The 13,418-nt window shown below is 42.1% G+C and overlaps 1 protein-coding gene across 8 annotated transcripts in view; it reads left to right on the top strand.

Moving 5' to 3' along the window:
- The window catches only part of ctnnd2 (catenin delta 2), a 1,121,748-nt gene that overhangs the window by 615,147 nt on the left and 493,183 nt on the right, over positions 1 to 13,418 (top strand). The window lies entirely within an intron of this gene.

Here is a 13,418-nt window from a genome sequence, read left to right as displayed (position 1 = left end):
GGGATGGATATCAAATAATCATGAGATGGACGAGAGGAAGTAGATTGAGAACCTCGTGTCCTGATGTTCAGACAACAACCTTTCTCTCAGTCAGCAAAACAAAGGAGATAGTGATCATCTTCAGGAAGCAAAGCCCCAGTATGTAGACCATCACATGAACCAACCTCCCTTCCACTGACTCCCTCTTCTCTCACTCCCTCTTCCCCCCTCTCTCATTAGGCAGATGTATAGAAGTGTCAAAATGTGCACCTCCAGATTCAGGGACAGTTTCTTCACAGCTGTTATCAGGCAACTGAACCATTCAATCAACAACTAGAGACTGGTCCTGAGCTACTATTTACATCATTAGAGACCCTCGGACTGTCTTTATTTGGACTTTACCTTGCACTAAACGTTATTTCCTTTTATCATGTATCTATACGCTGTGAATGGCTCGATTGTAATCATGTCTAGTCTTTCCGCTGACTGGTTAGCACACAACACACACTGTACACATGACAATAAACTGAGCTAAATTAAACTAAAAGTACATAATTCAAAACTAGCAGCATCTTGCCAGCTACAGGGAGTGAATGATTACAGTAATGCTTGGAAGATCAAACATAGAATAGTAAAGCACGGGAATAGGTCCTTCAGGACACAAGATTCAGATTCAGATTCAGATTCAACTTTAATTGTCATTGTGCAGTGTACAGTACAGAGACAACGAAATGCAGTTAGCATCTCCCTGGAAGAGCGACATAGAATATGGTTTCAAAAAATAAAACTATTTACATGCATACAGTCATAGTGTTTTTCCTGTGGGAGGAGTGCCCAGGGGGGGGGGGGGGGGTGATTGGCAGTCACCGAGGGACATTGTTGAGTAGGGTGACAGCCGCAGGGAAGAAGCTGTTCCTGGACCTGCTGGTCCGGCAACGGAGAGACCTGTAGCGCCTCCCGGATGGTAGGAGGGTAAACAGTCCATGGTTGGGGTGAGAGGCAAGGCAAGGCAAGTTTATTTGTATAGCACCTTTCAACAACAAGGTAATTCAGTGCTTTACATAAAACATTAAAAGCATTGGAAAGAAACACATATAAAATGACATTTAGATGTAAAACGATTATTAGATTATTCAGATAAAATTATTACAAAATTAAAAGCAATCAAATAAAATATTTAAAATAGAATAAAACCAGGAATAGAAGTTACAGTGCAGTACAGGTAATTAATAAATTGTATTGTTTACTGAAAGGCAGCGGCAAACAGAAAAATCTTCAGTCTAGATTTAAAAGAGAGTTGCAGCAGACCTGCAGTTTTCTGGGAGTTTATTCCAGATATGTGGTGCATGAAAACTAAATGCTGCTTCTCCATGTTTAGTTCTGACTCTGGGGACACAGAGCAGACCTGTCCCAGACGATCTGAGAGGTCTGGGTGGTTCGTAGCTAGTCCTTGGCGATGCTGAGCGCCCTTCACAGACAACGCTTGCTTTGGACAGACTCAATGGAGGGGAGTGAGGAACCGGTGATGCGTTGGGCAATTTTCACCACCCTCTGCAGTGCTTTCCGGTCGGAGACAGAGCAGTTGCCATACCATACTGTGATGCAGTTGGTAAGGATGCTCTCGATGGTGCAGCGGTAGAAGTTCACCAGAATCTGAGGAGACAGATGGACCTTCTTCAGTCTCCTCAGGAAGAAGAGACGCTGGTGAGCCTTCTTGACCAGAGTTGAGGTATTGTGGGTCCAAGAGAGGTCATCGGAGATGTTGACCCCCAGGAACCTGAAGCTGGAAACACGTTCCACCTCCGTCCCATTGATGTGGATGGGGGTGTGCATGCCGCCCCTAGACTTCCTGAAGTCTACAATGAGCTCCTTGGACTTCTTGGAGTTAAGGGCCAGGTTGTTGTCAGTGCACCATGCTGCTAGGCGCTGGACCTCCTCCCTATAGGCTGACTCATCGTTGTTGCTGATGAGGCCAATCACCGTTGTATCATCTGCATACTTGATGATGGTGTTAGTACCATGTACAGGTGTGCAGTCGTAGGTGAAGAGGGAGTAGAGGAGGGGGCTCAGCACACAGCCCTGTGGAACGCCGGTGTTCAGGGTGAGGGTTGAAGAGGTGTGCTTGTCTAACCTAACAGACTGGGGTCTGTTGGTTAGAAAGTCCAGTATCCAGTTGCAGAGGGAGGGGTCGATGCCCAGGTTACCGAGTTTGGTGATCAGTTTAGAGGGTATAATGGTGTTGAATGCTAAGCTGTAATCGATGAACAGCATTCTTACGTAAGTGTCTCTGTTGTCGAGGTGGGAGAGGGCGGAGTGAAGTGCAGTTGAGATGGCATCCTCCGTACTCCTGTTCTTGCGGTAGACAAACTGATAGGGATCCAATGTGTGGGGTAGGCAGCCTTTGAGGTGTGCCAGGACCAGCCTCTCGAAGCACTTGGTGATGATGGGAGTAATTGCAACTGGGCGGAAGTCGTTGAGGCTTGCCACAGTAGAGTGTTTTGGCACTGGCACGATGGAGGTGGTTTTAAGGCACGTGGGGACAACTGCTTGGACAAGTGACAGGTTGAAGATGTCAGTCCAGACATCTGTCAGCTGTGTGCCTAGCATAATGCCAAGTTATGATTGTGGGGAATGGGAAATGTATCCCTAAGTTCAGAGGGACATGGGCTGATCGTTGACGATTAGTGCCACAGGGACTCTGGGACAAAGTTTTCATGGAGATAGAGAGTGTCAACACTTTGGGAAGCCTTGCAGTGCTACTGACGTTGAATTGTTGAGGAAGATAGAGGCACAATTATATGAAAGGGGAATAGGTATAAAGAATTATACAAGTTCTACTTCACTAGCAACGTATACAATTGTAACATAACATCCCAATTCTCAATACCCAGACAGATGAAGGCCAAATGCCTTCTTGATTCCCTATTTACCTGTGATGCCACTTTCAAGGAACTATGTAATTGTGCTCCTCGATCCCTCCGCTCTACAATTTTAGACCAACATTACAGAGAACTTACTTTGTTTATTTAAGTAAATGGCCATGTGCTAATAACTATACGAAAAAGCCAAGTTTTCATCAGAAAAGCAGTTGTGAAAAGCAATCTAACCTGACTTGATTTCTCTTTCAGTAGAGTGGAATATATGAGAACATTGCCTGTCGATAAGTAGACCACTTGAGATTCAGGAGTATAAGATGCTGAACTGGCGATTGTTTTCCAATACAGAGCTCTGCCTTCACAAGAAATATATTCCTGTTGTAATATTGATTCATCGGCTATGCTTTATCCATTCATCCATGCGGCAGCTGTTAGCCAAAGCTATTGGCAGTCAAATTATTACCCCAGCTAGCAGTTGTTCTAGATGTATAATTTTGTGACTCAAGAATAACTGAGCAAGTTGCATAGAGTCCAGTTAGTGCAGCTGAGTTGCTCTTGTTCCCGAATTTTCTCAAAGCTAGTCGAAGCTAATCTTCAACATAGTCAAAGGAGGTCGAAGGGGGTCTTCTACATAGTCGAAGGAGGTCTTCAACATGACATTTTTTCAAACTCTCCTAAACTCTTCTAAACTGTCCAATACTTCGCCGCAGTGGGACAGCCCCTTAAGGAACTGCAGACATTGGTTTACACCGAAGATAAACCCAAAATGCTGGAATAACTCAGAGGGACCGGCAGCATCTCCGTAGTGATGGAATGTTCAGTTCAGTTTAGTTTATTGTCACGTGTACCGAGGCACGGTGAAAATCTTTTGTTGCATACTGACCAGTCAGCAGAAAGACAATACATGATTGCAATCGAGCCATTCACAGTGTATAGTGTACAATCGGTGACGATTCGGGTAGAGACCCTTCTTCAGACTGAGAGTCAAGAGAGAGGAAGACTAGAGAAATGGAGAGAATGTAAGGTGTGAATTTCCTTTGCCCCATTACTGAAGCCTTCATTCTTTTTACAAGTGCTAAATAATGGAATTCTCTTACTAACATTGCTGCAATTCTCTGTGTAAACTGTACATTGAAATCTACTTCTTATAGCAAGCTTGTGCGGTGTGCCTTGCAAAGTATTTTTATTTTATTTATTTATTTTTTTTTTAGATGTTTTTATTAAGGACAGTGCATATTTATAAACATTTGCATGCAATACGCAAGATTATAGCTATAGGCTAATTTCCATCTGTAGTCCCTCTGGTAAACCAGGTTAACACATCACAACACATTCAATCCATAAGAAAAGAATCAAAACAAAACAAAAGACAAACAAAAAGCATAACAAAACAGACAATAAAGTTAAAAAGTAACAATAAAAGACTGCCAGATGATTATATTACGGTTGATTATGAATACAGGTTTGATTTTCCAGTAACCATTTTTTGAGTTGTTTTGTAAATGTGGTGATGGTTGGCAGATCCCGTATGAAGCAGGGGATCGCGTTCCAGGTATGCAACGCTCTATAGGAAAATACTGTCTGGCCAAATACACTTTTCTTAAACGGGACAACACAATCACCCCTGAATGCTGCTCTTGTCGACCTATTTATGTTCTTCTTTATAAATTCTTTTAACGGAGGTGGGGCTAGTCCATGGATGATTTTATAAACTAAAATTGAGTCTGAATAATTTATTACATTTTCCCAGCTCAGCAGATCAAATTTTTTAAGGATGCTGCAGTGATGGTACATTCTGGGCTTTTTATCAAGAGTTTTTAAGGCTTGTTTGTAAGCAATTTCAACAGGCTTGATTTACAATGTTAAAGGTGCTGTAAATGCAAGTTCTAGTGGTTGTAAACATCAATTAGAGCATTGAAGATATCACCAAACGTGAAGTCGGATGAAAATGGAGGTAATTTCAGACACAATAGCAGAATTATTTCTGATTCAAATGGTTAGTGACCTTTTATAAAAACAGTAGGGGACTCGATTTTCCTTCATACCATTAAACTCTTTTAATTTGCTCTCCCGTCTTCCTAAACCTCCACGATAAACAGTCTTCTGATTCAATCAATAAAGCATTTATGCCTGACTGCATAAAGTCTAGGAGAGCTTTCTCTTTCTGAAAGTTTATTGATTGACCCACCAGGATCCAGCTGACGCATTTCAAAGGAAGAACAGGCCAGGAAAGCTTTTCATTGTGTCAATTTGAAAATATTGAGGGCAATGAATGGGCAGAGTTCTGTGTAGTTTGTGGTGCACAACAGAAACTCGATTCCATTTAAAATGACACTGTGGCATTTTGTTACAGAGCTTTCCTGTTTGGCTCAGTATTGTACAGAATAGTATGGAGCTTGCTGGGCTCAGAGATCACGGGCATTGTTTTGTAAGCAATTGATCCACACCTGTTCTGACGGTTGAATACGAGGTTGGTGATTTGAAAAGTTTTTTAAAATTAAGCAAATCGCCTTAATCTATTGTGATTCAGTTCCTCAAGGATTGGTTTAATTCCTGGCTTGCATTTCTTTTGCCTTGTGACTTATTTTTGTCTTAATCGAGAATTCGTAATAGTGTCTTTAGCAGAATTCTGTCCATAAATGCAGTGACTCATCTATGTGCCGTGTTGATCTTCAATGAAGTTTGATACCGCATACTTGAAAATATTTAGTGATAATATGACCGTTCTTGAGGCCTGCTCGCAGCAAACATCTCCTCACAAGTTACTGGCACATCTTCCAGCACATATGTCCATGACTTCCTCAGCACTCTGTCCATTTATTCACTTGTTTAAATTTATTCAATTGACCAGCCAACCCTACCGCCTGAGCAGCTTACAACCCAGCCGTATGATTCATGATTTCTCTAACTTGCAGCGACCTTGCTTTCCTCCTCCCTCCATTCTCAGACTAGTTTAACTGTCCTGGTTAATTTTACTCTTTGTATACCTCGTTGTCACCTTCCCCTCACCAAACAATGAACCATTTTACATTTCCTTGAATGTCATCTGCTTTGATCTGTCGTCTTCACACCTTAGCCTTCCATATCTCTAGTTTCCATCTCCCCTAACTCTCAGCATGGAAAAGGTCTCAACCTGAAACATCACCCGTTCCTTCTCTCCAGAGATGCTGCCTCTCCCGTTGAGTTACTCCAGCATTTTGTGTCTACCTTTGGTGTAAACCATCATCTACAGTTCCTTCCTACACTCTTTTTCAATTTTATATTCACCATCTTCACGTTTCACAATTGAAACACGTAGATTTCAATTTTATGCCGTTTAGTGGTGATTCTCTACCTCTTTATCTCTTCCATGTCATTCAATGAAGCACTTGGAACCTGCTGACTCTTACTACATTAGTGTGTATGTCCACAAGTGTCTGATGGGCGATTACTCAACATGTATCACTGGCCTTTGGGGGTGAGGAGGGAGGCGATGGGAGGGGGTGGAGGAGGTAAAACAACTCCAGGGAAAGACAAGGCTTCCCTTTAGCAGTCTGACAATTGTATTGATCAATGAAACAAGTTGACTTTTCCTTTCTAATTAAACTTACATTTCATGAATGGGTGCAACTGCACAGAAACTCCTTGATGTGATTGTGTAACGGTGAGCATCATTATTTCATACAAGTAGAAGCTACACAACCTTTCACTGCTCACAGTTGGCAAATGAGTTGCAAATTAGATTTGGATACTGTTTTTCAGATAATATGTGTAGATATTTGTTTCCCTAGAGGCAGTTAAACACTTTGAGTGTAAAATTATATCATACATATTCTTTATGGTTTCATATCTACCACTGATGATCATTTTAATTCCAGGAAAGTTATAGTCTGCTGTACTTCAATTCCTTGGATGTATGGGACATACTATATCAAAACAGCACATCTTGGAACATGCTGCATCTACAGATCTGCTGCAGAAGTCCAGTTTGCATTGATATATTTATCTAGGGAATTTAACAGAGTGTAACTCCCCAAGGATCTTGAAATAAAGTTTGACAACAAACTGCTTCTGAAAATATCAGTGTAGGAAGGATCTGCAGATAATATACAACAGACAATAGGTGCAGGAGTAGGCCATTCGGCCCTTCGAGCCATTGACTGTGATTATGGCTGATTATCCACAATTATCCACAATCAGTACCCCGTTCCTGCCTTCTCCCAATATCCCTTGACTCCGCTATCTTTTTTAACTCTCTCTTGAAAGCATCCAGGGAATCGGCCTACACTGCCTTCTGAGGCAGAGAATTCCACAGATTCGCAACTCACTAGTTGAAAAGGTTTTTCCTCATCTCCGTTCTACATGGCCTACCCCTTATTCTTAAACTCTGGCCCCTGCTTCTGGACTCCCCCAACATCGGGAATATTTTTCCTGCCTCTTGCGTGTCCAATCCCTTAATAATTGTATATGTTTCAATAAGATACCCTCTCATCCTTCTAAATTCCAGAGTATACAAGCCCAGACGCTCCATTCTTTCATCATATGACAGTCCCGCCATCCCGGGAATTAACCTTGTGAACTTGCGCTGCACTCCCTCAATAGCAAGAATGTTCTTCCTCAAATTTGGAGACAAAAACTGCACACAATATTCCAGGTGTGGTCTCACCAAGGCCTTGTACAACTGCAAAAGGACATTTTTGCTCCTATTCTCAACTCCTCTTGTTATGAAGGCTAACATACCTGCTGTAACTGCATGCTTACTTTCAGTGACTGATGTACAAGGACACCCAGATCTCATTGTACTTCCCCTTTTCCTAACTTGACACCATTCAGATAATAATCTGCCTTTCTGTTTTTGTCACCAAAGTGGATAACCTCACATGTATCCACATTAAATAGCATTGCCGTGCATCTGCCCACTCATCCAACCTGTCCAAGGCACCCTGCATCTTCATAGCATCCTCCTCACAGTTCACACTGCCACCCAGCTTTGTGTCATCTGCAAATTTGCTAAAGTTACTTTTAATCCCTTCATCTAAATCATTAATGTATATTGTATATAGCTGCGGTCCCAGCACCGAGCACAGCCTGCCATTCTGAAAGGGACCCGTTACTCCCTACACTTTGTTTCCTATCTGCCAACTAATTTTCTATCCATGTCAGTACCCTATGCCCAATGTGCTCTAATTTTGCCCAATAATCTCCTATGTGGGACCTTTTCAAATGCTTTCTGAAAGTCCAGGTACACTACACCCACTGGCTCTCCCTTGTCCATTTTCCTAGTTACATCCTCAAAAAATTCCAGAAGATTAATCAAGCATGATTTCCCCTTCGTAAATCCATGCTGACTCATTTATGAACAGAAGATAGATACAAAAAGCTGGTTGTAACTCAGCGGGACAAGCAGCATCTGCAGAGAAGGAATGGGTGACGTTTTGGGTTGAGACCCTTCTTAGGACTGCAAATCTGAAAATATCAGGGCAGATCAAGTCAAGAGTGTTTAATTGTCATATGCATCGAAAATGGAAGAGTGAAATTCTTTCTTGCATCAGCATAACACGTCTGTAATCACTATACTCTTTAGGTAACATAATAAACAAATAAAAGTTCAATCAATTAAAAAAAACAATAATAGTGCAAAGAAAAACAGTTCCAAGTGCATCCAAGACAAGTCGTAGTTTAGTTGGTGTTTGAGGTGTTCAAAAGCCGGATGGTTGTTGGAAAGTAAGTGATCCCAAACCTTCAGGCCATGGTTTTCAGACTTCTATGTCTTCTTCTCGGTGGCAGGAGTGAGATGAGACGTGGGTCAGGTTGCGTAGGTCCTTGATGATGTTGGCTGATTCATGGCTTAACAGACACTTTTGCTATAAATTGGAAGATAAGACGGCGTTTGACAGCTGCGGCAGAGTTTGTCTACCATCACTTCCTACAAATCAAAAGAGGCATCAAGAGATTGATCAAGTGATCCTTGATCATCCTCCCCTTTGAGGTCTCGTTTTCACACGTTGCGCTTCCATATTTCTGTGTCTCCCTCGCCCCTGACTCTCAGTCTGAAGAAAGGTCTCGACCCAAAGCGTCATCCATTCCTTCTATCCTGAGATGCTGCCTGTCCCGCTGAGTTACTCCAGCATTTTGTATCCATCTTCTCTAAAAAGTGGATACAGAAGTAGCGAGGGTGAGAAGATTAGTGTTGGAATTCCATAGGTTGTGGCCACACCACTCACAATGGGGCAATAGAATTCTGGAATGATCTTGTAAACTAGAATTGAAAGAATGCAGATATCACTAAAGGTGATTTGCCTGAAGAAGATGTTACAGACAGGAAGGAACAAGGTCACGGAGGATTGAAAATACTCACTTGGAAGCTGAGGACCTTCTTAATCAGAAGCCAGTCGAGTGAGCAGTGAGGTGAAGGGTGAATAGGATGATCCAGAATTAGGAGGTGGGCAGCACAAGTTTAAATGAGCTTGCGAGGGAAGGAACTGCAGATGCTGGTTTACACCGAAGATAGACACAAAATGCCAGAGTAACTCAGCGGGATAGGCAGCATCTCTGGAGAGAAGGAATGGGTGGCGTTTCGGGATGAGGCCCTTCAGTCTATCTTCGGTTTAAACCAGCATCTGCAGTTCCATTCTGCACATCATGGAAATGGGTCTATTCGGACCACGTCATCCATGCCAACAATGATGCCTGTCCATGCTCTTCCCATTTGCTTGGCAAAGCTGTGAATCTCTGTACAACGTTTCCATCTAAATATCTGTCCACGTGACTTTTAAACATTGTCATTGTTTCTGCCTCCACCAACTCTTTTGGCAGCAAGAGCCCCCTTTGTGTGAAAAGCATGCCTCTTAGATGTCCTTTCCCTTTCTCTCCTCACCTTAAACCTATACTTCCTAGTTCCAGATTCCCCTGTCCATGGTAAAATACACTGTCTATCTACCTACCTACCTACCTACCTACCTACCAACCTACCTACCTACCTACCTACCTATCTACCTACCTATCTACCTACCTATCTATCTACCTATCTATCTACCTATCTACCTATCTATCTATCTACCTATCTATCTACCTACCTATCTACCTACCTACCTATCTACCTACCTACCTATCTACCTACCTACCTATCTACCTACCTATCTATCTACCTATCTATCTACCTATCTATCTACCTATCTATTTATCTACCTACCTACCTATCTACCTACCTACCTACCTACCTATCTACCTACCTACCTATCTACTTACCTATCTACCAACCTATCTGCCTACCTATCTGCCTACCTATCTATCTACCTATCTATCTACCTATCTACCTATCTATCTACCTACCTACCTATCTACCTATCTACCGACCTACATACCTACCTACCTACCTACCTACCTACCTACCTATCTACCTACCTACCTACCTACCTACCTACCTACCTACCTATCTACATACCCATTTATCTACCTACCTACCTAGCATATCTCTGCCTCTCATAATTGTATAAGCCTCTGTAATGCCCCTGTCCCATTTAGGAAACCTAAACGGAAACCTCTGGAGACTTTGCGCCCCACCCAAGGTTTCCGTGCGGTTCCCGGAGGTTGCAGGTGGTTGCCGGAGGTTGCAGGTAGTGGAAGCAGGTAGGGAGACTGACAAAAACCTCCGGGAACCGCACGGAAACTTCGGGTGGGGCGCAAAGTCTCCAGAGGTTTCCGTTCAGGTTTCCTAAGTGGGACAGGGGCATTAGGAAGCACCTCAGCCTCCTATATTCAGGTGAGAATAAACCCTGTCTAATCAATGTTCTTATAACCACAGCCCTTCTTCGAGTCGAGACCCTTCTTCAGACTGAGCTTGTTTGATGAAAGTTAAATAAACTTCTTTACTTTCTAGAAATTATCTTGTGATATCAATACTGCCATAAAATTATCAGTGCAAGCTGGCTTTAGTTTCAAATTTCTGATCACTTGCAGAAGTTAAAAGAAAAGCAGATAAAGATTTGGCACAAGGTAATGCAGAGTCCTTGTGCCTATTTCACAACTACAAACCTTCCGACAAGGTTTTCCCTGATACTAATGAAAGGTGACACGGTTACTATCAACAGCTATTCACTCTATCATGGCCTGTTTCGTTTCACTGAAGATTAAATTGAGATTGTAATGGTCCAGCTTTAATAAAAATAAATTGGATTATGTGCTGTTGTTGGCGTTGACGATATTGCTTAACTGAAGCAAAGGTGAGTGGCTAGATAGATGCACCATCAGCGCTACTGTGAATTTCATTACAACTGTCCTCAGAGTGTCCTGGGTTGCACAAAGAGCTGATATTTCCAAGTGCTCTTGAGTTTTTATTTGTCGTCTTCAAGCTCAGAAAGCTGGCTGGAGGCAGAAGTCTATGTTTTCATTTTGTGGGATTCTTGTTTAAGGGTTAACCGGACAATGCAACTGGAGGTACAGAATACCTTCAAAAAGCATTCATAATGCCACCTATAGAGAAGATATCACAAAATGCTTACAGCAGTAATAGAGCTACACCCCCCATATAAAACATTTTGGGCTTGAGCTTCCTAAAAGATGTTTTCAGAGTTATTTTGAATGTTGTAAGAAAAGTGGATGAACTTAGAGCCTGGATTGACACCTGGAAGTATGATGTTGTGGCGATCAGTGAACAACATAATGGTTGCAGGAGGGCTGTGATTGGAAACTAAATATTCCAGGATTTCGTTGCTTCAGGTGTGATAGAATTGGAGGGGCAAGAGGTGGAGGTGTTGCATTGCTTATCAGGGAAGATATTACAGCAGTGCTTTGGCAGGATAGATTAGAGGGCTCGTCTAGGGAGGCTATTTGGGTGGAACTGAGAAATGGGAAAGGGGTAGCAACACTTATAGGGGTGTATTATAGACCGCCAAATGGGGAGCGAGAATTGGAAGAGCAAATATGTAAGGAGATTGCAGATATTAGTAGTAAGCACAAGGTAGTGATTGTGGGAGATTTCAATTTTCACACATAGACTGGGAAACACATTCTGTAAATGGGCTGGATGGGTTGGAGTTTGTAAAATATGTGCAGGATAGTTTTTTGCAACAATACATAGAAGTACCTACTAGAGAAGGGGCGGTACTGGACCTCCTGTTAGGAAATGAGATGGGTCAGGTGGCAGAGGTATGCGTTGGGGAACAGTTCGGGTCCAGTGATCACAATACCATTAGTTTCAATATAATTATGGAGAGGGACAAAACTGGACCTAGGGTTGAGATTTTTGATTGGAGAAAGGCTAACTTTGAGGAGATGCGAAAGGATTTAAAAGGAGTAAATTGGGACAGTTTGTTTTATGGGAAAGATGTGGAAGAGAAATGGAGTACATTTAAAGGTGAAATTTTAAGAGTACAGAATCTTTATGTCCCTGTTCGGTTGAAAGGAAATCGTAAAAATTGTAAAGAGCCATGGTTTTCAAGGGAAATTGGACACTTGGTTCGGAAAAAGAGGGAGATCTACAATAGTTATAGGCAGCATGGAGTAAATGAGGTGCTTGAGGAGTATAAAGAATGTAAAAAGAATCTTAAGAAAGAAATTAGAAAAGCTAAAAGAAGATATGAGGTTGCTTTGGCAAGTAAGGTAAAAGTAAATCCGAAGGGTTTCTACCGCTATATTAATAGCAAAAGGATAACGAGGGATAAAATTGGTCCATTAGAGAGTCAGAGTGGCCAACTATCTGCAGAGCCAAAAGAGATGGGGGAGATATTGAACAGTTTCTTTTCTTCGGTATTCACCAAGGAGAAGGATATTGAATTATGTGAGGTAAGGGAAACAAGTAGATTAGCTATGGAAACTATGAGGATCAAAGAAGAGGAAGTACTGACACTTTTGAGAAATATAAAAGTGGATAAGTCTCCAGGTCCGGACAGGATATTCCCTAGGACATTGAGGGAAGTTAGTGTAGAAATAGCAGGGGCTATGGCAGAAATATTTCAAATGTCATTAGAAACGGGAATAGTGCCGGAGGATTGGCGTACTGCGCATGTTGTTCCATTGTTTAAAAAGGGGTCTAAGAGTAAACCTAGCAATTATAGACCTGTTAGTTTGACGTCAGTGGTGGGCAAATTAATGGAAAGAATACTTAGAGATAATATATATAAGCATCTGGATAAACAAGGTCTGATTAGGAACAGTCAACATGGATTTGTGCCTGGAAGGTCATGTTTAACTAATCTTCTTGAATTTTTTGAAGATGTTACTCGGGAAATTGATGAGGGTAAAGCAGTGGATGTTGTGTATATGGACTTCAGTAAGGCCTTTGACAAGGTTCCTCATGGAAGGTTGGTTAAGAAGGTTCAATGGTTGGGTATTAATGGTGGAGTAGCAAGATGGATTCAACAGTGGCTGAATGGGAGATGCCAGAGAGTAATGGTGGATGGTTGTTTGTCAGGTTGGAGGCCAGTGACGAGTGGGGTGCCACAGGGATCTGTGTTGGGTCCTTTGTTGTTTGTCATGTACATCAATGATCTGGACGATGGTGTGGTAAATTGGATTAGTAAGTATGCAGATGATACTAAGATAGGTGGGGTTGCGGGTAATGAAGTAGAGTTTCAAAGTCTACAG

This window comes from Amblyraja radiata, chromosome 2 (genome assembly GCF_010909765.2).
Source record: "Amblyraja radiata isolate CabotCenter1 chromosome 2, sAmbRad1.1.pri, whole genome shotgun sequence".
Taxonomy (NCBI): Eukaryota; Metazoa; Chordata; class Chondrichthyes; order Rajiformes; family Rajidae; genus Amblyraja; species Amblyraja radiata.
Note: the sequence above shows the minus strand (reverse complement) of the source record. Positions and strands in the feature narration are given on the sequence as shown.